This window comes from Wyeomyia smithii, chromosome 2 (genome assembly GCF_029784165.1).
Source record: "Wyeomyia smithii strain HCP4-BCI-WySm-NY-G18 chromosome 2, ASM2978416v1, whole genome shotgun sequence".
Taxonomy (NCBI): Eukaryota; Metazoa; Arthropoda; class Insecta; order Diptera; family Culicidae; genus Wyeomyia; species Wyeomyia smithii.
Window position 1 is genome coordinate 82400219 of NC_073695.1, and position 23426 is coordinate 82423644.

General features: G+C 37.9%; 1 protein-coding gene across 15 annotated transcripts in view; it reads right to left on the minus strand.

Moving 5' to 3' along the window:
- LOC129722887 (poly(rC)-binding protein 3) overlaps positions 1 to 23426 on the minus strand; it is a 577573-nt gene that overhangs the window by 516073 nt on the left and 38074 nt on the right. For all 15 annotated transcript variants that reach the window (XR_008727673.1, XM_055676723.1, XM_055676721.1 and 12 more), the window contains one exon: positions 9009 to 9037. The gene's annotated coding sequence lies outside the window, so the exon portion shown is untranslated. The remainder of the gene's footprint in view (positions 1 to 9008; positions 9038 to 23426) is intronic.

Here is a 23426-nt window from a genome sequence, read left to right on the forward strand (position 1 = left end):
AAATACTGGAACATCTGAGTGCTTTATCCGAAAAATCTACTCAGATTACCTTAGCGTGGGTCCCTTCTCACTGCTCGATACCGGGTAATGAGAAAGCGGACTCTTTGGCTAAGGTGGGCGCAACAAACGGTGATATTTATGAAAGACCAATTGCCTTTAATGAATTTTTCGCATTTGTACGTCAGAATACGATCATCAGTTGGCAAAATTCTTGGACCAAGGGGGAACTGGGAAGGTGGTTACATTCCATAATCCCCAAGGTGTCGACGAACCCGTGGTTCAAGGGGTTGGATGTAGGTCGGGATTTCATTTGCGTGATGTCCCGGCTTATGTCCAATCACTATAGATTTGACGCGCATCTCCGTCGTGTTGGGCTCGGGGAGAGTGGTATCTGTGCCTGTGGTGAAGGTTATCACGACATAGAGCACGTTGTTTGGTCATGCCCTGTACACCGTGACGCCAGGTCTAGATTAATAGCTTCCCTGCAGGCCGAAGGTAGGCAGCCGGCTGTTCCTGTTCGTGATGTCTTGGCGAGCCGTGACCTATCCTACATGTCCCTTATATACGTTTTCCTGAAATCCATCCACGCCCCAGTTTAGTCCTATCCCCTTCCGCCTACATCCAACCAAACGACAAGAACACGTTAAGACCCCGGATCCGGAAACAGCAATCAGACCCGCACGATACTCTCAAGGCCCGATGGAAACAACCCAATATGCCAGTCCGTAATATCTTGGCCCAGCAGCGGAACAAATTTAATATGCTGCTTACCTATGGCAATGAAAACCATCAAACAGCAAACCTGTGCTTTTAATGCAAAATATTCTAGCTTTAAGTTAGATTTATTTTCAGCTCGTAGTCGGCAGCGAGGATAAAAAATTTACTTTTAGTTATTAAGATACTTTAGAAAGTAAGCTACCAGATATAATTGGCGCCGTTAAACATTGAATTGTAAAAAAAATCAGTTTTTATTAGGTTCTACAGTACCTAACACGCAGGTTTAGAGATTGTTCAAGGATGGGTATTGTTTCAAACTTTTAGGAAAACTTTTACCTTCGAGACATCATATTAGTCTAAGCTCAGGGAAGCAAAAATAAATTGACCTATTGGGACGGGGAGACTCTGTCAATTTTTATTTCGAAATTGATACAGGGAATATCACAGGGAACGGATGGTGTCCATTCACGTCGTCTGTGCTAGGAATGCTCGCATGTAATTGGTTCATTATTCGCGTAAATTTGTTATTGAAATTATTATCAATTTTACTGCTTAGCAATGAAATTAGAGTGATAATTAACACATTACAAAATTGTTATACATTTTATCTATCCAACAACATATTGGTTATTGTTATCCATCATGTGGTTATGCTGTTATTAGCGTTTGAAATCTGACGCAACATTTGCCCGTTTCATTTCCAATTTTACAGAATGCATCCCAGTATAGTAAACAAAGACGTGTCCCACGTCAAAAAAAATTTCATTTTTTTTCTCATGGTGAACTTTAGATGGCTAAACATTCTCGCTCCCCAAACTAAAATTCTGCGCACGACTATGAGAAAACTGTAAAATTTTGAAAACCTGCCTGACCCACAACCACATGAAAGCGTGTTTTTCCACCAATTGCCACGTCGTCAGTATATACATCTTCTGAATGGTTCTATCGTGGGTGTGCTTGTAGGTTGAAAGTATCGTACGGTTATACTCGAGACTGAACATAAAACCAAAACACCCCGTTATTGAGACTGTGCTAATAGAAATGCATTTTTAATTTGCTCACTTTATCATCTCTAGAAAAGAACCGAGTGTGGAGGGTGCACACACTCTCGCTACTTCCCCACACCAGTGAGGTAAACGGAGCCGGGGCCCGAAGTGATATGAAAAAGATTGAAATCTACTAAGCACACACGACCACCCATTCATCCGTGCAATATTCTTCCCGTCATCAAACCAACCGGCCGGCCGGTTGGAGTATCCTTTGCCAGGGGTAAGGGTTCCAGGGTGTATATGCAGTTCAGTACAGCTCCTATGGCAAGAATCCATCACCGTCAACATCGTCATCATCAACTGGGGTATGTATGGGTGGGGTATCGGTGGGAAGATCAGGGGTGCTGGTAGTAGCTCCGAAAGCAGCACTACATTGAGCTGTTGTCGTTGTCGTCATCCTGAATATGCTGGTTGTTTATGCCTTCGGGTGCCTTTCCCAAGTACCCCACCCTGAACTAGCGTCTCTTCGCACAACGGTTCACAGTGCATAGAATATTGTCCATAGGTTGCATCGACCAAGTGGTACACTTCAGTCAATGGAAGCACCATGTATAGGCACCGGCCTAGAGTACATATTTATGTGCTGAGCTGAGGACCGGGAGCAATGGGTACATATTTGCAGTGTCAAACAGGCTGCATCCCAATCCAATATACCTGGGACTGGTACATGTTCAGCAGTGTTGTACAATCGCATGTATAGGAGGATGGGTCACCGTTCATACAAACGACCAAATAGAGCAGGAACGAGAGAGAGAGAGAGAGAAGCTCAATGGCACAAAGTTGCAGATAAACAAGCCATCATAAGTTGAAGTTCGTCTGTCAGCAGCCTCGTGAGCAGACGAACATTATGCTGAGGATGCTGCGTGCGATCTCTGCTCAAATACGAGTCTAGACTTTAGGTTTATTTGTTTGGAAAAGTTTAAAGCCGCCAAGCCGAGCGAAAGCTTACTCCACAGAAATTAATAAATGGCCATATTTGACATGGAGAAACAACAAGTATTCATATTACAAAAAAGGACCATAATCGTAGATATCGTAATAGGTCGTCGGTTCGAGTAAAAAATATCAAATTACACTGCGTACTGGAGCCGCTGTTCCTATTTACTCACTTTTGTTTATTTCACCGAAAACGCTTGATAGATAAGTGAAGTACATCGAAGCGGTTTTTTTTTCTCATTCGAGAAAGTTTATTTTGCACATTGGGTCTTTTTTGTGTTCTGTATATTAGCAACCTATTTCTTTCGTGTTCATTATTTCCTGAAAATGAAACTTCTGCCGACGAAAGCTCTTGTGTAGTTTTCGCAACCAACTGTTACAATTCCACTGAGGTTATTTCTAGCAGTCTCCCCCAGCTGAGTAACGAAACTAACGAGGTTTTTGTTTTTTTAGTCAATTTCGAATGCGACGGGGTTACCGAAAGAGCTCACAGCCACCGCGCGTATTTATGACTATAATCCAATAGGTTAAACCGCGCTCCAGAATTTTTGGTTTCGAGCACTCAAAAGGTACACCGCGTATCTGTATAGTTAATGGCTGCACTGTATTTGGTAATTGCACGAAACCCTAATTATGAAGCGACCGACACCAGTCAACCCGTCAAACATTAAATAATTAACGTCGTTCGCTTTTTGGCTAGCACCTGTGTTGGTCAAGTTCAGAAAAACAGAGTGCTGCACTTGGAACTATCTGGGAACGATTATTATATTTCTGACATGCTATTTTTTGGAGTTTATCGCCTATTTATGCTGTTTATCCATTTCCCGGGACAGCTCAACTAAGATTCCATTTTAGTAATCGTACAAAAATATTGGCTACATAACTCTTAGGAGCGGTTGAACAAGAAACCGGTTTTTATTTTCATTTCTCTCCTTGAAGAGAGGGTTTCATAATCTTTATAACCTATTCAGTATGGGCTGTGAGCCAACGTTCTTCCATAGAAATGGCTCGTCCCAATTGGATCTCATTTTATCTAATTGCACGTCTCGATTATTTTAGACAAATTTATGTATACCCGATTTTTTTTTTTTTGCATTAGTCTTGTCTTATATTCACACTGACCACGGAGGCCCATTAAGTACTAGGTGCAGTCATTGTGATATATTAAGCATGTATAGGTATACCTAGTTGTATACTCTGTCTCTGTGAAATATTTTCAACAATTTGAAAAAAAGTAATCCGGAAAAGAATGCCACAAGAAGAAAAAACCAAAAATTATGTAGAACTTTTAAGCTCCCAATACTATTCATACATTTTTGGCGTTTCGGGCATAAAATTTCCAGTATCAATGTTCGTTTTGTTGTCGAGTAATGCTCGAAAAACTACGATTCTTATGTGTACTACAATTTTTAGATAAGTTAGAGGGTGTATCGACAAAATTTGTTTTAACTAAGGATCCTGGTTTCGAATTTCTTCCTTTCATTCATGGATTTATCATCTATTAACTCCGCCTGTGACGGTGCTCTTCAGTTTTAGTTGAGTCTGTTTGAAATTAAAATATATTGAGAATTGGAGCATAGGGTCCAAAGCCCCTGGAATGCAGGATGTTTGTAATAGTTCCTAACCATGACTATGACGTAAAACCCTTATGGTTAAACCGTTAAGCTAAGATGCAAGCCGTATATAGAGATGAATGGTGGAAGGGGCTCAACAAATTTCCAGCCGTTAACGAAACCTGTAGAACACCTGGCACCTTCCGCAGTACTTCAGCCTTATTGCGTTAAGCTATTTGTGTCACACAGCGGACCCTTCTTTCGTGGCAAATCGTGGAATCAAAAATGAATTTTGATCCACCGAGGAACTGAGGACCTTCGGTTACATCACTAATCCTTGGTACACCTTGCGGGAGAAAGGGGAGACTAACTTCTCGATCCGTAGACGCAGACGAAAGACTGTTGGAAACCGTCCGCCAATCGAAACTCCACTACTGAACGAAACGGACAGGCTGCCGTGATGTGCCTTGGAACGAAACACTCAGCAAACTTTGTCGGAAAGTTAGACGTTTGTTTAACATAGCTAAAATCACGCCCAATTGAAATGCCTGTAGAGCACCCCTCTCTAAATACAACGCTGGGTTACGAAAATCTAAAAGGATATCCAGACTTTGATGCTGTGAGAACTTTTGGACTCCGAAGCAACGCAGCTGCAAAAAGCAATGTCGAAAGATCATAAGAATGTTCTGAGTCAATTGTAAAACGGGTTCGACAGAGACCTCCGGATTTAACGTTGAAGAGCTCGGATCGTCGACTGTTCTCGGAAACTTATATAAACTGAGCTGTTTTGAGCCCATCAGGTCAGCAGAACCAGAAGGCATTCTACCAATCTCCCTGCAAAAATTGAACGAGGTCTTCATTACTGAACTCATCAGCCTTTTTCGAGCTAGGTTTACATATTCCGGACTACTGACGAAACGTAGAGGTAGTGTTTATACACCCAGAATTTTTACTTGTTACTTTAAAAGCAATAACCAAAAATTCTCCGTTTTGTAATAGATTTGTTACTTGAAAAGTAATAACATACTTCTCCCATCAAGTAAAACCACACATTGTCATGTGTGCTGCACATGGTACGGGATCTTGACTATGGCCGTTACAACCACATGCAAAATTGTCACTTGTTTCTTCGTAAGCAATAACGAAAAATGTTTCTCTTTCTATTTAATTTATTACTTAAAAGGTGATAACATTCACCGCCAGTCAGCAAAAAACACATACTATTGCATATTTTGCACATGTTACTAGTTTCTTACATCTTGAATTCATCCGGAGCGTGTATATTAGTATATTCGTCATAAGTTCACGGAGTAGAGAAAAAATATAACGAGAGCTGCCAGAAGTCATTTTTTTTTCTCCGTCATACAGTAAGGAAACGTTGATAACACAATGTAACAAAAATTGACTTTTTTTTGCCTTGGCTTTTATGTATAACTTTTTTGTGTATTTTTATGCAAAACTGAATTTCCCCGAGTTTGAACATATTTCAACTAAAGGGGCAACAATGGCGCCATTTTGAATTTTCGAGAAACCGGTAATTTTTGTGGTTTTTTCGACGCCATTTTGTTTTGAGGCCAAATATCAAAATTCTAAGAGTTTGTCCACATATTAGCATCTTTTTACCCATCTTTTGAAAAGAACAGATCTTAAATCGGACAAAAACTGAGCTCAAAACGGTGATTCTACGAAACCGGGTTTGGCATAGTTTTAGTATATTTTTCATAAAGCGATTATTTTTTAGCATTAATGGTAATACGCTAATATCTTGAAGTGGTAGTCAAATTATATCTTATTTTAAGTAAAAAAGTCTCAGAAATCGAATGGTAGGTGTCTGATCTACGTAAAATGTCAGCAGATAAACCTATTTTAGTATTGTAGGGTAATTGGGGCAAAATCGACATTTTGCTGACATTTTACGTTGATCAGACACCTACCATTCGATTTTTGAGACTATTTTTACTCAAAATAAGATATAATTTGACTACCACTTTAAGATATTTGCGAATTACCATTAATACTCAGAAATAATCGATATTATTTTGCTTTGTGAAATATACTAAAACTATGCCAAAACCGGTTTCGTAGAATCACCGTTTTGAGCTCAGTTTTTGTCCGATTTCAGATCTGTTTTTTTTTTCAAAAGATGGGTAAAAGGATGCTAATACGTGGACAAACTCTAAGAATTTTGGTATTTGGTTTTAAAACAAAATGGCGTCGAAAAAACCTCAAAAATTTCCAGTTTCTCAAAAATTCAAAATGGCGCCATTGTTGCCCCTTAAGTTGAAATATGTTCAAACTCAGGGAAATTTATTTTGCATCAAACTTCATCAAAAAATCATACATAGGAGCCAAGGCAAAAAAATTGTTGCACAGTGTAATGGAGGTGGTTACGAACTTCCCGAAAAAGCTTCACCTTCAAGACATCAAAATAGTCTAGGCTCATAGAAGCAAACATTAGTTGACCTATTGGGACGGGGAGATTCTGTCAATTTTTTTTGCCACTGCTATACAGGATATCACAGCAGGCAGTTGGTGTCTAGTCATGAAATCCGTGCCAGGTGTGCTTGCATATGCTTGGTACATTGTTCGTGAAAATTCGACCTTGAAACTTTTATGAAATTTTCACTGTTTAACAATTAGGTGATAACGATAACTGCAGAATCACAAAATTGTCCATCATTTTATCAATCCAACGACATATTGATTATTGTGATCCATCCTGTGTCATTCCAACGTTACACCTTGGTTTTAGTTTCCACAGAATGTATCTCAATATAGTGCGGTTAGACGTAGTCCTACGTCAAAAAGGAACATACAAAAATTGAAAAATTCCCTACCGCCAGATTTTTTCGAAGTACATTACAGATATTACAATTAACAGTTAACAATCTAGGGTTTTAGGACTGAACACTATGGTTTCAGAAAGTAATAGGTTGAGTTCCCATGAAAAAAAAACTTCGAAAAATTACCAAAGTTTTTCGAGCTTTACTGCTTTTAATTCACTTAGAACCTCCTTACCCCCGAGCTGCTGATCTTGATTTTTTTGATATTAAGGTTTTGCATTACTGCAATGTATAAAACTTAGTCACTATTCAACCGATTTCCTTTATTTTTACAGCAATCGATCGAAAAATCATCTATCACCCGCCCAAATGCAGAAAATTGTGATTTGCTTATTCGAATTATTGTACTATTAAAAATTGTCAAACCTTGTTGAAACGCCAATTTGGATTGTTCTAATTGATTGCTTTATGCTTACTTTTCCTAAAAAAGTCGACAGATTTTCATACCTAGTTAACCAGTAATGCATTGGGCCATAAAAATGCCCGATTTCGCTCAAACCATTCATTTTACTGATGGATGGTGGGAAAAACGGTCCCAATTGAATAGCAGTGGATACCAATATCGGGAACAGTAGCGGAAGCGGTGTATCCGATCATCGTTGCAAGAAAATGACTTACTGGGAACTAGATCGACAAGCAGCTAGCAGACCTGTTGCAGGTGGTGATTTAAAATATCTCGCTGTCTTCCATAGGAGACGATGGATTATCGTCGCGATATTTGTCGCGAACGATTTTATGTTATTGCCTCATATCATTAGTATAAGAAGACAATTTGTCATTATTTTAAAAGCATAATGTAAAGTCTGATTGACTATTTTAATGTCAGATATATTGGAATCTAAGAATGAACTCTTTTCAATTTCTAAATATTGAGCATGGAGTTTCCTTTTGTTCTGCAAATTGGCTAAATTGGCTGAAAGCTGAATTTAAATTATAATTTGAAATCATTTTACCAGTTCATAATGACAGTATGACAGAAGAAAAAAATTTGAGCCAATCCAACGGCCTCAACTATAGAGAACAGATGAACTGCAGTTATACAGTTCATATATAGCATTTAAATATATTTTCTTGTACAAATATTGTTTCATTGGTTAACCTATCACGCCTTGTTTTGCATGCAGCCTTGTATCAGAAACAAATGAAAAAGCAATATTAAAACTTTTGACTACCCAAATACCGCGGCTCGCTTGAGAACGTCGTAATAAAACATAGTAGGTACTACAAATCATGATGTTCTACACATCATTTTTTGACTCAACCTGGTTCTTGAAAAGAAGCTACGGCATGATTGAGCTGGAACTGGGGACATGCGAACTTTTATCGAGAAGAGGAAAATTTTGAGACTAGCCACTGAGCAAACTTCGACAAGTCGATTTCCATTGGAACTCTTCTGATTATGTTTATGGTGATGAATAATAATTCGAGTATTGTTCTTGATTTGTCCATTGACTGAACTTCGCAACGAATTTTTTTAAACGTTGCACGGTAAGCGGTATCGCTAATAGTAAAGGGAAAACACTTCATTTTTTACGTTGTTGTTATCTCTCCTATTCTCTCTCTTCAGTAATCTCCCGCACTCACATCCCTATTACAACGCAGTCCGTATCGAAAGCGAGTGACGTGAGCACGCCAAACTATTGTTTGTTTAATCTCTTTTTGCTAGTCATCGAAAATTCACAAAATCATTATCAAAAGGGTCAAAACTTTGACTCCCATCTAGCAATAAATCAGAAGTACTCCAAAACAGCAATTTGAAAACACTTGATGCGGCTGTGGGCTGTTTCAGGCTTGCGATATAAAAATATTTTTGTTTTTCATACGTGTATCATTCTAGTGGGCTGCATTCTGCATTGCATTTCGGTTGAAGCCATTTATCATCACAAAATAATATCTAGCTGAATACTTACCTGTTTTTCAGTACTCGAAAATTCTGCCTCTGCAAGAGATAGAAAAAGGCGGATTGAAAAGTTCTGCTGCAAGAAGCTTATATGTATGTATATGCAAATGACGAACGAACAAGTGATCAACAAATCCTCACCACAACTGTGCACGTCTGTGTATGCTGAACATAAAATACCTTTGAATTGTCTCTTCCCTACAACGCTCAATCGGATATAACTTTGGTTTTAAATCTTTGGTTTTAAACCACACGATGAAAGGATCTGTGATTGCGCGAAGAAACAGGTATTTATAAAGGGCTGGTCTATTAGAGTATATCGGTACCTATACTAGAATGGGGTGTGTTAGTTGCAGCAAGAAGTAACTTCAAAGAAAAATGTTATCTAATGTCATTACTATTTTACTGGAACTCAGGATTTTTCCTCAGCAGACTGTTGTAAGCATTTTTTTACTATTAACACCAGCTTATTCTCAGCACCAATGATTAAATTGAATTAACAATTAAATTAACTTAAATTAACAATCTTTTACGAACTAATTCAGAATTTATCTACCTTTCAATCGGTAACAACTGATTCAATTAAAAAGCATTACTTGAACTTCCATATACAAGACAGTATTAGAACTACAGATTTCTGAAGGTACAATGCTTTAAATAAAGTGTTACTCAGATACCTACGTCTTTTTCAAAATTACTCTGAAGCAGAGCTGCGAAATTTCATTGTCAGCAACAGAATATCAGTTGAAATTGAAGGCTGTGAATATCGGTTTCAGCACGAGCGAGCTGGAAATGAAATTTCCTGCGTTTTCGCCTACGCTGTGTTGTTCTAGCGATGTGTATGTGCTTGAGAATGTAGATGCTTATTTACTTTATCGGCTTAATGCATTGGATTGGCTCAGATCAAATATATTCAACATGTTTCTAGACAATACCATTTTTTTCATTGACATGATTTTCAATGAGAATTGACACGGGTGGCACTCAATATAAGACTCAATCTGAGAGAATGAGCAACAGCAATGTTGTGTGATATTCATTTTGTTTTTGTTGTTTGTTTTTGTTGAAATTTCGCAGCTCTGCTCTGAAGTTCGAAAAAACTTTATCACTCGCGGAAAATATTTACTTCGCTAAACCAAACTCGTGTGCAGTTTCATTAAAATCCAAAATGTTCGAATTCGATCGTAAAGTGCCAGCTTCTGAAAAACTAATTATATTTTAACATTTTTGTTAGCTTCACTTGTTAAACATCCTAGCGGAGTCGACTATTTCCTGTAACTTTCCAATTGCGAATCAATGCCGTCTAGAAAAGCTTACTAATTAAGTAAAAGTAAAAATAAAAACACTCACAAACTACATAACTTTGCACTTCTGGAGCCACTGAATGGCCTTATGATTTTTAAACCAGATTTAATCTTGCAAAAGGCATGTTCGGTGATTATAGAGCTTACTAAATCTTCCCCATTAACGGCAATAAAATGTAACCCGACTGTAAATTCGAACCATTATAGAAGCTATAAAATAAAATAAAATAAATGAAGGCGAAGCGGAGAAGTTCTGCCCTCCGTAGAGCTGGCGCGAACTGCACGCAAGGCAAACCTGCTGGGCGGTCCCAGGCTTATAATACCGGTGAAACATTTGACTTTGCCTGCTGCATAAACTGCATTCCGTGCCGTGGCGCGACCGACGTCGACGGAGCGGAAAAGTTTTCCTTCTGATTCCTTGCTGATTTTCTTCGTGGCAGCGGCTTATGCGGTGCGCTTAATTGTGTGATAATTTTTATTTAAATATCAAAGATAAGGGAAGTCCTTTTTTGTGGCGGTTCGAGTCGAAAGAGGCACAAAGGCTAACGAATTGATAGTGTTAATTGAGTGGAACGGGTTTGCTCAAATTAAAGTTTAAAGGTACTTTGGAGTTTTCTTGGGGTTTAGTGCATTGTAATTTGTCAAATTTGAAACTTTACCAGCGTGTCTTTAAAATCAATGGCGATGATATTACCGTAATAATTCAACATGAAACATACCAAGGGGAAAAACGAACACGAAAAACTATCAAACTGTATTTTTCAGTTCCATGGCCGCTTCAATGTACGTAAACCGACATTAGCATGCAAAAACCATACCTGAAGCTGGCTCTCATAGGTATTACTAGTTTAATATCACATTGCACGAATAAAAAGCGTAGAAGAAACCCGTACCGCAGAAAGATCTGCAACAACCCCATTAAATAAACCTGTTGACACGTTTCCCCAACTGCAAATTACGAGCCGCTTACCTGCACACATAAGTTTGCTTATTCGCTCCACAGTTTGGTTGCATATTTTTTCCTATTACCCAACTCGACTGACTTTATTTGTTTTCCAGTTCTTGCTGCAAGCACCCCCAGTTAAGTGAAAAAAAGGGGGAAAACTACAAGAAGTTCCGATTCCACTTTGCGTTGTCGTGTGGGTTGTAAGATTGTGAGGAGAAGCTGGTGCCGCTCTACCACGCACTACTGTTTCCAGAATCATATTTTCCAGTGAAAAAGGTTATTTACGCATATTGAATATTTAATATCCCAAAGTTGGCAGGCAGATGTACCTTCTTGCAGCCCTGCTGTCAAGCATCATGTGAACCGAACGAGATACGCAGTCAGTTCCACAGTTGGTTGCCAATCTGGGTCCGTTTTTGGTGATCTTGGGAGAATGGCGGAACGTCGTAGCTACTATGGAGTACCGTCAGAGGGGGTGATTTTAATAACTGTAGACAAGTTAAAACAAACGAGAAAAAAAACTTTTTTTTCCAATTTTGCTAAGAAAATCAAGTAACCGATGTAAAATTATTTTAGAAATATTAGAAATTAATGATTAAAATTATCAAGAGGAAGTTTCTCAAATAAAAGTTTGCTTTTATTTCTCATGAAATAGCATAACATGAGAAGGTATTATGAATTTGAATGAAGCTTTGTATTTGCTCTCGATTAGAATATATATGACTTTTACCCAGACATTTAGATCATTTTAACTGAAGCGTCATTTTTCAAAAGGGCGTATCAGTTTAAGAAGGTATGTGAAATCTTTGCAACATTGTATCTCCAAAAATGTATGGTGATGATGAAGATAATGATGGTTCCGCACATACACCTACAATGATTGTGCTTGACAATTTATCTATAATTAATGAATAAAATCACAAAATACCAGTATTACAAAGGGTTGTGTGCAAAGCCACAACCTCAAGGTGGATGCAGAACAACGTAGAACTGTTTGTTAGATTACTTGCATTGTTGCATTCGAGAACAATCGCAAGTGATAATTTCGAAGCAAATTTATTTTTGAAGTAGAACTCCGTCTTACTTTAGTAGGGTGGCAAAGTGTGACGAAAATATGCACTCTTCAAATGCCTTTTATGTAAATTAATAAAAAGGTACAGGTTGCCCCAAAACATGTGGTTTAATAATCGACACACCTTTTCTATAGTAAATGAATGAAAAGTTGCGTTTAAAATCCATCATTTTTGGTTTAGTTTCACAGCATTCAGCCAATCACCAGCAAAGCCTGCAAAGTCATTTTTAATTGACAACTATCAGGTAACAGTGACGCTCGAACCCGTCACAGTCAATTGAAAGGTATTTGTATCATTTTCGAGCAGTAGCCAAAAGAAATTAACTGAAAATGAAACTTTTTGAATCGAAATGACTGAGGAAAATATTTCAGTTTCACTGTTATGTTTCGAAAATGTTGAGCCCTAGTTTTGAATGCACGCGTTGTAACTTTCACTAAACTGATCTTGAGCACAAATGTCCTAATAAATATGTAAAGTTTTCCTCGAACTTTCGGCATGATGAAGATTTTTTTTTATTGTATATCAGTGACAAATAATCTAAAATCAACTAAACAAGCAGCGACTAACCATTCACAAGCTCACTTTCTGTTCGCGATGTTTATGTAAGATTAATGTTGTAATTGGCTCCGCTTTTTCATGTTAAGTCAATTCCCCAGTTTTGTAAGACGCTAAGAAAACAAGAAAAAATACGTTGTATTTTATTACGGCTCGGGAAGAAGCCAAACAAATTCTTCTCGTGTCGGATGGGAGCAGATGGCAAAAGATACAGATAGCAGGAAGAGCCACACTCTTAGCTGCGCAACGGTGTTGCGTTTTGCATATTTATATCGGATATGAGTTTGCTTGCAATTTAAGTATACTTTTATATAGCCCAAATTGTGTACCTCCGGTGTATTAGGTATAAAATTCTGTCGGCCGTGCCAGAGAAAACTTTAATGAATTGCAGCTCAGCTCTGGTTGGTCGAAGCCTGTATTTCAAAATGTTTGACATTTTTCAATAGTACAATAGTTCACATAGTCAAATTATAATTGTCTGCATTCGGGCGAAAGCGTAGTTAATTTTCCAATCGATTGTTCCAAGAACTGAGGAGATCCGTAAAAAAACTAATCGAGTGATAAACATTTAGAATATATCAAATTAAAAAAACCATGCACAATTTTTACCCCAATTTTCATTCACATCGCGAAACTTAAATTCAAATTAGAGAATAACAAATGCTCAAAGGAACATTATACGAAAGTATTTAGAACAGTAAAAGAATAAAGTAGAATACAAGCAGAAATGAATTTTCTCTTTCTCTATTCTGATCTCTATTGTTGTTCTAGAAACAGTTCGTCCAATTTCACTTGATCCTGAGATAATATTCTCTGTTGGAAATATTGCTTATACAATCCTCTGCTTTTGGGTGACTAATAAGAAACAGTAATTTTTCACGACTGTTTTATCCAATAAACATCATTTGTTTAAAAAAATAAATACAAATAAAGTTTTTTTTATCGGTTTTCTCGTTTATGAAAACGAAAATATCAGTTAGTATATGAAATCGAAGGAATCACCCAGGAAAAACCTATATCTGCTCCAGAATCAAACTTAATTTCCTTGGCAAACAACTAATGTTTGCAATAAAAAATTGGACAAAAATACTGTACCCGCCGCTTCGAAAACGATCATCGTGCGGCACTTTTTGGACGCCCGATACGCCCGTTCCGGCATCTACAGATTATTGGAACTATTGGACAACAATCAGAGCATCGAAGAAAAGCCCGGTTCCGTCGGTCGACGACCCTGAGCGACAAGAAGCTCCAAAGGATGCTGAGGAGGAAGACCGAGGGAAAAGTGACTAAATCGCTGCGTGCGCTTGGCCGGAAAGTCAATGTAACCGCCCAAATAATGAAAAAGCATTTGGCGAACATGGACAAACATCTCAGGAAGCGGCAGTCCCGTCCACTGGTCTCGAATCTGCGAGCAATGACGCAGAGGCAGCGGCTGAATAAGATGATCAAGTCGATTTGCCCGGCGAACCGCGACGTGGCGGTGGTGTTGTACAACGAAACATATCTCACCCTGGACGGCAACGACTGGCAGGGCATTTCGTATTATACTTCCCCCACGAAGAAAGTAAGCTCCGAGGTGAGATTCAAGGTGCACTGGTGGCTGACAATCAGCTCTTCTTTCGATCCGTACTGGCCGAAAACGGGAAAATTTATAATACGAATGGCCAGCCGGAAGTTGCGTCGTTCATCAAGAAATACTGTAAGGGCAAAGACGCAGTGTTCTGGCCGGATCTGGTGTGTTTGGGAAAGTTATTGGTATATGACTACACACTGGGCCCATGTTCAGCTCCTCCAAAAGATCCGGGACTACCGTAAAAGACTCCTGTGACGCTACAAAACGCTGTGACATTCTGTAACGCTGTGACGTTCCATAACGCAATGCCTTTACTTAATGCTTTGACGTTATGTAACGCTGGGTTAGAAAAAAACCGGGATGATTAACGGTAATTTCGAAATTCCCAGGAAGTTATCTTATTTTCAATTGACCGTCGAGACGTGACTTGGAAAAAAACTGGAAAGCCTCAGAACAAGCAAATTTAAGTTTAGATTTTTCGCATAGAATAGAAGTGGTACATGTTTTTCTATAAACGTTTGGGCATGTGTTTTTAAACTTTCCTCGCATTGATTTAGTGTAGTTTTGTTAAAAAAATATTAAAAACAGTTTACTTTTCGAGTGTTGCAATTATTGTGTTCCTCGAAACATTCACTCAATGGTTTATGTATAAGGTTGACCAGATTTTCACGGAAGGAGATTGGGACAAATGGGTTTAAAAACCCATGGGGGGACCCATTGGGAAGAAAGAATTCTGAAAACTTTTATTAATTAAAGCAATGATTGATTTGATGAACCTGCTTCATTCTGTATAGGAGATACTTAGATGATGATCAAATAAAATGGAGATTGATCCAATAATTATAAATACACTAACGATTAACCACCATTCCAAATAACGTGCAGTATTCAGCTGAAATTTGGCTGCGTACTGTTGTTTACATCCAAATTAAACTGATGTTGTCATATTTTTAACATTTTGCGCAGAAGTTTGAAAAAAAAAACGTGGCTTGTCTTACGACCAAAGAAAACGAATCGTGCAAAAATGACCGTGAGTGGTATTTTGATCAGAACATTAGCCAAAGAAGAAGATGTGAATACCGGAGCAGTTCAAACGGATGGAAGTATAGTGAAGAGTATACGTTAACAGACGCCCCATAATGTGGTAGAAAACCCGGGCCTGCTGACCTCACAGTGGGCAAGAGGATAAGAGATCACTACAAGCGGCATCCTTCAGCGTCAGTACGAGACTTTACGAGAAATCTAGGTACCGTGGAATGGGGTGAAATTGATCAGTGGGGTGAATTTGATCACCTGAAAATTCGTGATAAAAAATACTAATCAAAAGATATTGCTCTTACAACACTAGGTAATGTTGACGTGTCCATAAACGCAACTTTTGCATGATTCACATACCTGTCAAAGTTAACCCTTGCAATCGAATTTGATAAATCAAGTTTCCAAATAACGAAAAAAGTATTGAATTTTCTTGAAGTAATCTTAGTTGAGGGTTAATTACGTTAAATTTGGAGAAGTGAGTAAAGTTTGATAAAAGCTCAAAAATTTTAATTTTCAACAATGATCATTCCATACCATTAAAGGAATACTGACAAATTCGCAGGAAACCACAAAGATTTTAATTTCAGAGCTAGTTTTTGAGCTTTTGCAACAAACCGAATTGAAATCTGTCTAACGACGATCAAATAAGCGCGAATTTGGCAACAAGCAGATCGTGAACCAAAATAAACAAATTTTAACCTGAAATATCGTTATTTTCGTTTCCAAACTAGCTGTAAATGATATTTTTCAGTACAGAAATCATCATTTATCTTTACCATATCGAAAAAAGCACATTGCCAAAATAATGGATGGATTTCAATGGTGATCAATTTCACCCCAATTTACCTCATAGTACCTCATAGAATTATCGAATTTATTTCATGAAGTAGACGATAGAAATTTCACCAATAGCCATAGAGGTTTACTCGAGCACATACCAGTACTTGTTTTAAAATTATACTTTTTCAGGAAAAATGTACATGAAGCTAGTTAATTGTTATAAAAATTGATCAATTTCATCCCGTTCCATGGTACCTCATCGACCAACACTATGTGTGCCAAGCGAGCTGTCATTCGCACGCTTATTGCGCTCAGTGTGTTAATTTTACGTCGAGGCACAATAAGAACGGTACCTACACATTTTGGCAACCAACAGGCACTATGTTGAAAGAGCGAAAACGAAATGACTATGAAAGATATCACCAAGTGAGAAATATTTCAAGAGAGAAAGAACGTAAACAACACTTTGTGCAGCTTTTTGTGACACATTGTGTGAGAATAAAGAGGTTCAATTTGAGCAGTTTGCGTTGCGTTGCGGGTAGAAAAAATAGCAGAGAACAGGAACCAAGAAATTGATTTGTCGAAATTTTTCAGTCGAAAAAAATGGATTTCAGAAAACAGAAGAAGAAGTTGAGAAGGAGAGGGAAGTAGACTAGTGTACAAAGGCCATATACATTTTTGAGAATTCATTTAAACATGATTCTTAATGGCGTGGACGTGTTTGTTAGGACATATTATGCACGTCCAGACATGTTACTGTCCCGGTATTCATATAAAAGCGCTACATGCATTCCCTTCTGATACTGTTCATTAGGGTGGTAATGACTTGTATGGCAAAAAAATGTCCTTCGTCGCATTTAGAATGAAGTAACGGTGAAAGTGAAACTTTGACCGCTTTAAGGCATCTCTTCCCGGAGTCCGATTGAGCTAAAATTGAAAACATTTTTTGAGTAGACGACACTGTTGAGCCTTATTGCCAAACGAAACTTGAAGGTCTAATTTTCCCATATATTCCACTGGCCGCAGTTCAAGAATTTTAAATTCCAAGAAAGTCGATTTCTTGAATTTTTGTTTTTGGATAAAACCAAATCTCGACGTTTCATTCATTTTTAAGACATTTGGCATCAAACACTTTTTGCTATTGACAAATTTATGAACTACCTGTGCATTTTTTTCATCGGTCAAAAAATAATGCTTACGTGTTCCCGAAGTTTAGTTTAGCTGAAGTTTAGTATGGGGACTTTTTTCGAAGACAAAACTTTTGAGCCCTACTTCTGAACGAAATTCGGAAAGTCGATTTCTATTGCCACCCTACTGTTCATGTACGAGACATATTGCGGCTATCTCCGAGAAGAAACCATTTTTAAATTTGAAATAAAACCCATCGAGCGGCACTAAAAATTAGTTCCAAAATTATTTCAGGACAGGAGTCAAAAGAAGTGCCAAACCCAAAAACAAATTTAATACAATAATCGTTATACCAAAATTAACATACCGAGTAGAAAAGTGAATAATTACACCACATCAATACATCCAACATTAAGAGAGCCGAGTGAATGAACAACATAAACCAACATTAGCATACATATAAATGTCACAGATAATTGCACACGTTAGTCAAATCCGTTAATCATTGCCCCAAGCAACACACAAAGAAAGGCACAACGTGTGGTGTCGCACATTTTGGCAAATGCACAAAGAGTACTCAGTCGTATTTTTTGGTGCGAAAGAAATGCAAAAGAGTGAGTGGGGAGAAGAGAACACAAAAGAAATATCGGGAGTGGCACACACGGTTTGATGGCAAATGTGTTGTGTACAAATTTGAGTGGCTCTGTCTGCACTGAGGTGAATTCCAGTCCTGGTGCCAAGAAAAGTATGCAGGGTATGCAGACTCGTCGGAAGTAGAAGCAGCCAAAACTAAGCACCAAACAGACTTAATCTGTGAAGGCTAGGAAGCTTAATGGCAAAACTTTGACCAAGAAATCGGGATGTATGATAATGGATGCAAAAACTTATATAAATTTAGACTATAAGGACCAAGGACAAGGACCGAAATTTAAAATTGCACCGAAGGAAATGGAGGCCCTTTAATCAGTGGAAGCCAATGACACCGAAAAATTCGGCATATAGATTATGGTTTAAGAGACTTTTTGCAAATGTGGGAAAAAGTCTCGTCCATTCATTACGACTGACACAATGAATATCAAAAAATTCATGAAAGAGTGTTTGCACAAAAGGTGGTTACCCGTGATTTCAAAGCATAACAATCCTACAATCATTGAGCCCGATTTTACTTCCAGTCATTAGTCTGAGGATGGGCTGTCACATGTGTACTGAAGGAGATGAATCCACCAAACTGCCCTGAAGTTAACCCTATCGAAACTTTCTGGTCTTTGACAAAGGCGAAGCTGAGGAAACTAAATGAAATCAGTGGACTTTGTTGATAAAAATTCAAGAAAATTGTCCAATCGTCAGAAAAATACACTGCAGAAGCTGAGTGATGTTAAGAAACAAGTTAGAGAACTCGCTTACCATACCATAAAATACCACAAAAAATGCAAATTAAATTCAAATTACAAAGAAAACATCATTGTCAAGCATACTTGAGAAATACAGTGATAAAAATGCCTATATATATTATTTCATTTGAGAATGAAAGTGTATTTATGCTTTCCGGAACAGTCTATATTCCTTTCCGACCGAGCCCACACAATTGTGTAGGAAAAAATGACGGATTACAAAACCTAAATCAAAGATCTTCCTTAAAAAACTTGCTTGCTACGGTTTTCAGCAGCAGCGGTATTGACACTAGTGTTGTGAGCAATAAAACAATGAATAGGACGTCCAAACAGTGAAAGAGAAGTTTTTGTTTTGTGTGGCAATGAACCCTACGCAATTATGTGGGCACGGTCAGAAAGGAATATAGTACAGTAACTGTTCGCTAACTGGGTGCTGTTTAACTGGGCTGCTTTTTAACTGGGCGTTCGTATCATTCATTTTCACTCCTATCACTTAAAAAGTGGATGGAATGCCTTGTAAACAAACCTGTGGGAAATGTCAGAAAAGTGAGGTTATTTTTCGTGTGCAATAATCTATAGCCCAGTTAAAAAGCAGATGAACGTCAAAAATCAGCGTTTTTCATATTGCTGTCAAAACGAGCTAGGGGCACATGAATAGTAAATTGAGATTGATTTTTTCAGTTCAATGGATTTTGGTTGTCATCACATATGCGATCCACTAGATATCCATCTACTGGTTTCCAGGTCGAATAAATATTTAATGAAAAGAACTGTTTCCAGGCAACGTTTAGTGCGAATAAAGCACACGCAAGGCCAACAATTTATTTTTTCCCATTTTCTGTTCATCAATCAGAATTTTTAGTGTATTTGTTTAAAACATTTTCAAATTTTCGCTGATATACACCCAACGCAAACGGGGAATATTTTATTACTTTTGGGCAATTTTTTATTACTTTTTGTGTCTTATGACTGCGCATTATACACAAAAAGTAACAAACAAAAAGTAATAAAAATTATGACGGCCACACGCTTCTATGTGTTTCTGCAGGAGAACATACAGCCAAGCACCGCAATGCATGTGTTGGCAAGTCTTCACTCGCTGCATTTGTATTGATGCAACGATCTGGTTCATTTTTGTCTCCCTTCATCCACACATAATCAGAATCTCAACCGTCAACCTCAAATGTCCAATTAGAAACACTTTCGTTTCGTCCCCCAGTGTTTACTTGAAATGGAAGTATGTAATACTGTCTGACCAGAGTTGCCGAAGTTGCGAATATTGTTCTGGATGGGCACGAGTTTTGTATATTCAAACAGGTCCAAATGAGTTTCCATGAACCAATGATTATGTGCTGTAAATAGCTTGCAAGAAAGCGAATGTTTTTATTTTTCTCTAACGCAGTTCACAGATCGTGATGTCATTTTAAGGCGCATTTCAAGTCTTTGAAATCATCAACGTTTGCATACTCTATGACGGGGAAAATGTTGCTTGGCAGCTCTTGTCATATTTTTTCGCTACTCCGTATGCATACAACAAGCGAACTAATACACGCCCACCGGATGAATTGGAGATTGGAAAAACTTGTAACATGTGCAACTTATGCGACGGTGTGTGATTTTTTTTGACTTGAGGTGGAAAGGGAGCATTTTTCGACAGAAAAAACGTTGCATGTGGTTGAAACGACCATTATTAGATAGTCGTACTCTCATAACACGTGCTAAATATATGACAGTATGTGTTGTTACTTGACTGGGGAAGAATTTTGTTGCTTTTTAAGTAATGGATTTGTTACCTAAAAAGTAATTTTGCGCTATTGATTCTAAAGTAATAAGGAAAAGTTTTGCGTGTAGTTTTGCCTATTACACGACATTTGAAATGTCAGCCCAGTTAGCGAGCGACATTCGTTAACTGGGCTAGGCCCTCAGCCCAGTTAGCGAACGAACAGTGTAGTGGAATTTGTCACAGAGAAGATCGAAATTTCGCCTTATAATTATTATGTCTCTGAACACAACCCAGCTCAACGTGCAATTGTAATTTTTCATCAGTCAAAATCTTCTCCTTCATCAATTCGATCTTAGAAATATCGAGTATATCGTTAACTATTTTAAGAATCAACATCATGGACAAATGAAAAATTATTTTTTCTATCCTAAAGGGTCCATCGTAGAAACTCAGGATGTTGATTTAACACAATTTCCAATTATTTAATTATTATATACTGCGAATATTGTCGCCTCAACTACTGGCCCAATACCGAAGATCCGAATGTGGAAAAATGATTTGATTGTATAACTATTTTATACAGGTTGATTTGTTTTTTTAAAGGGTAGAGTTTTCATACTTGTTTGGCAATTTCATTGGTGACGTTGTCAATATGAGCGTTGAAATTGAGGTTATCATCAGATATTTAATCTCTAGAACGCAATACTACAGTCAATTACTTTATTCGTGTTTATTTTGTCTGAAAGTTTTTGAGCTTGACATCATCATGTACAGCTTTACTACCGACTGAATTTCAGTTATTTGTTGAACTCGGTATCAGATCCATGGATTGGACGCTGAATAGTCCTGCAACTTGGAGCCGAGCTGATTGACTGAGGCGATGGCCTTTCATTGACTTTGTTTTGATTACCTTTCGTGAGGCATTCGTTTGACGGCATACTGCTCGAAAAAAGCAACCGTCGGTTTTGCCTCAATCGATGACGTTTTTCAACCTCGCGTTAATATTAACGAAGAAGGTGAAAATGAAATAGTAAAAAAGCATGAAGCTTGAAGTAACATTCGTTACAACCAGCGTTGCCAGGTATCCAGATTTAGCTGGATTATCCAGATTTTTGAACATGTACCCAGGTAGACAGATTTGATGTCCAATTATCCAGATTTTTTATGAATGATGATTTTATTTTCTCTGTTCCGCAAAAAGGTCATCACTTCAAATTTGGCGCGAAATTTTGCAATTTTTTCACCTCAAATTTTACGTACCCCAAGACTTTGATCCGAAGAATACACCTTTCACCCCACGAAATGACTTCCAGATTTTTTCCAGATTTGTTTTTTTGCCTTTTCCAGATTTTTAAAAGAATGACCTAGTAGACAGATTTGATGTCCAATTATCCAGATTTTTCATGAATGATCCAGATTTTATCCAGATTTTATTTTCTCTGTTCCGCAAAAAGGTCATCACTTCAAATTTGACGCGAAATTTTGCAATTTTGTCACCTCAAATTTTACGTACCCAAAGACTTTTATCCGAAGAATTTACCTTTCACCCCACGAAATGACTTCCAGATTTTTTCCAGATTTTTTTTTGCCTTTTCCAGATTTTTAAAAGAATGACCTGGCAACGCTGGTTACAACCGAGAACGAGAAGAAAGTGTGGCAATTCGTTGAAACTGCACGAAGCAGACACGTAACCGCTGGAAACGTAGTCTGAATAGTCTTCGTTCTGTTGTTGCTTCGTGTTATTCAGTTTTACAACTTTGATTAGATGCCCAGAGTATGCTCGGAATGTTACGCTTACTCATATATTCTCATGCTACAATTGATAAGTCGGATAAATTTTGGTACAATGATTCCAAAGTTGATTAAATGAGATGGATACGTCCGAACATTCGTATAGACTTGGGAACGCTGCTTCATTCACAAGAAGATGGATCCAAACATAATTGAAACGAAATTTAATTATAATTTAATTTAATTAATGAACACAATCGCGATCATTGTGATCTCGCATTTCATACTTTATTTCACGCATTTAATAGACATATTTTTTCCGAGCTTAAAGGTTTATAATGTAAACTTTTCAAGGGACCAGATTTACGCCTTCCAACGGTGGCTTGAACTATTCTGTACAGATTGAACGTCGCAGGAAAGCTTAGATAGAAAAGTAAAAGAACCCCTTTTTCACCGTTCTATCGTCCGCTGCTCCTGGAGCTTCTGGAGCATCGTATGGGCTTCCGAAGGACGCTGGCATGGGCAAATGTGGAATAATATAGCTTTCGGCAAGGCGAGGCCGAGCAACGGAATGGAACGAGAAAACCCTAAAGGGATTGTAAATTATACGCAACTTCGGATACAATTTACACTATAATTTGCGATAATAAATTTGGGTGTCGGAACTGGCGGATGCTGCCGACCGAATTCACTGCCGAAGCCGAACGAATGATTAAGTCCTTTTTCACTTGCCACACACGGCAACGGATGCGGGTGCGAGTGAATAATCGCTTTATTTAAATTGCAGCTACTGATAATGCGTCTAATATTTACGGCATTTGGTTGGAGTGTTCGGCTGGGAATGTACATATAAATTGCAAACCTATTAAAATTAGCAATTCCGACCTGGGCTGGGATTGGCGGTTTTCATCATAATAACGTGTTAACAGAATGCTTGCACGTAATGTAAATTATACCATTTTTCTTTGCAAATTAACTTGTCCTTTAAAGTGTTTGCCAATTTGAATTTTTTTCAATGTTCTTTCCTCCTAAGCCTCAACAACTCAACAACAACCATGTGTCCGCATCAACTCCCAATACGAATGATGTTTACAGGCTTCTAGTAATCTTTTTCTCCCTCTAAATATCTGTTTTATTATGTAGTCCAATGTAATCAAGTGAGTAACTTCCTGCAGAAGCTCTGTGC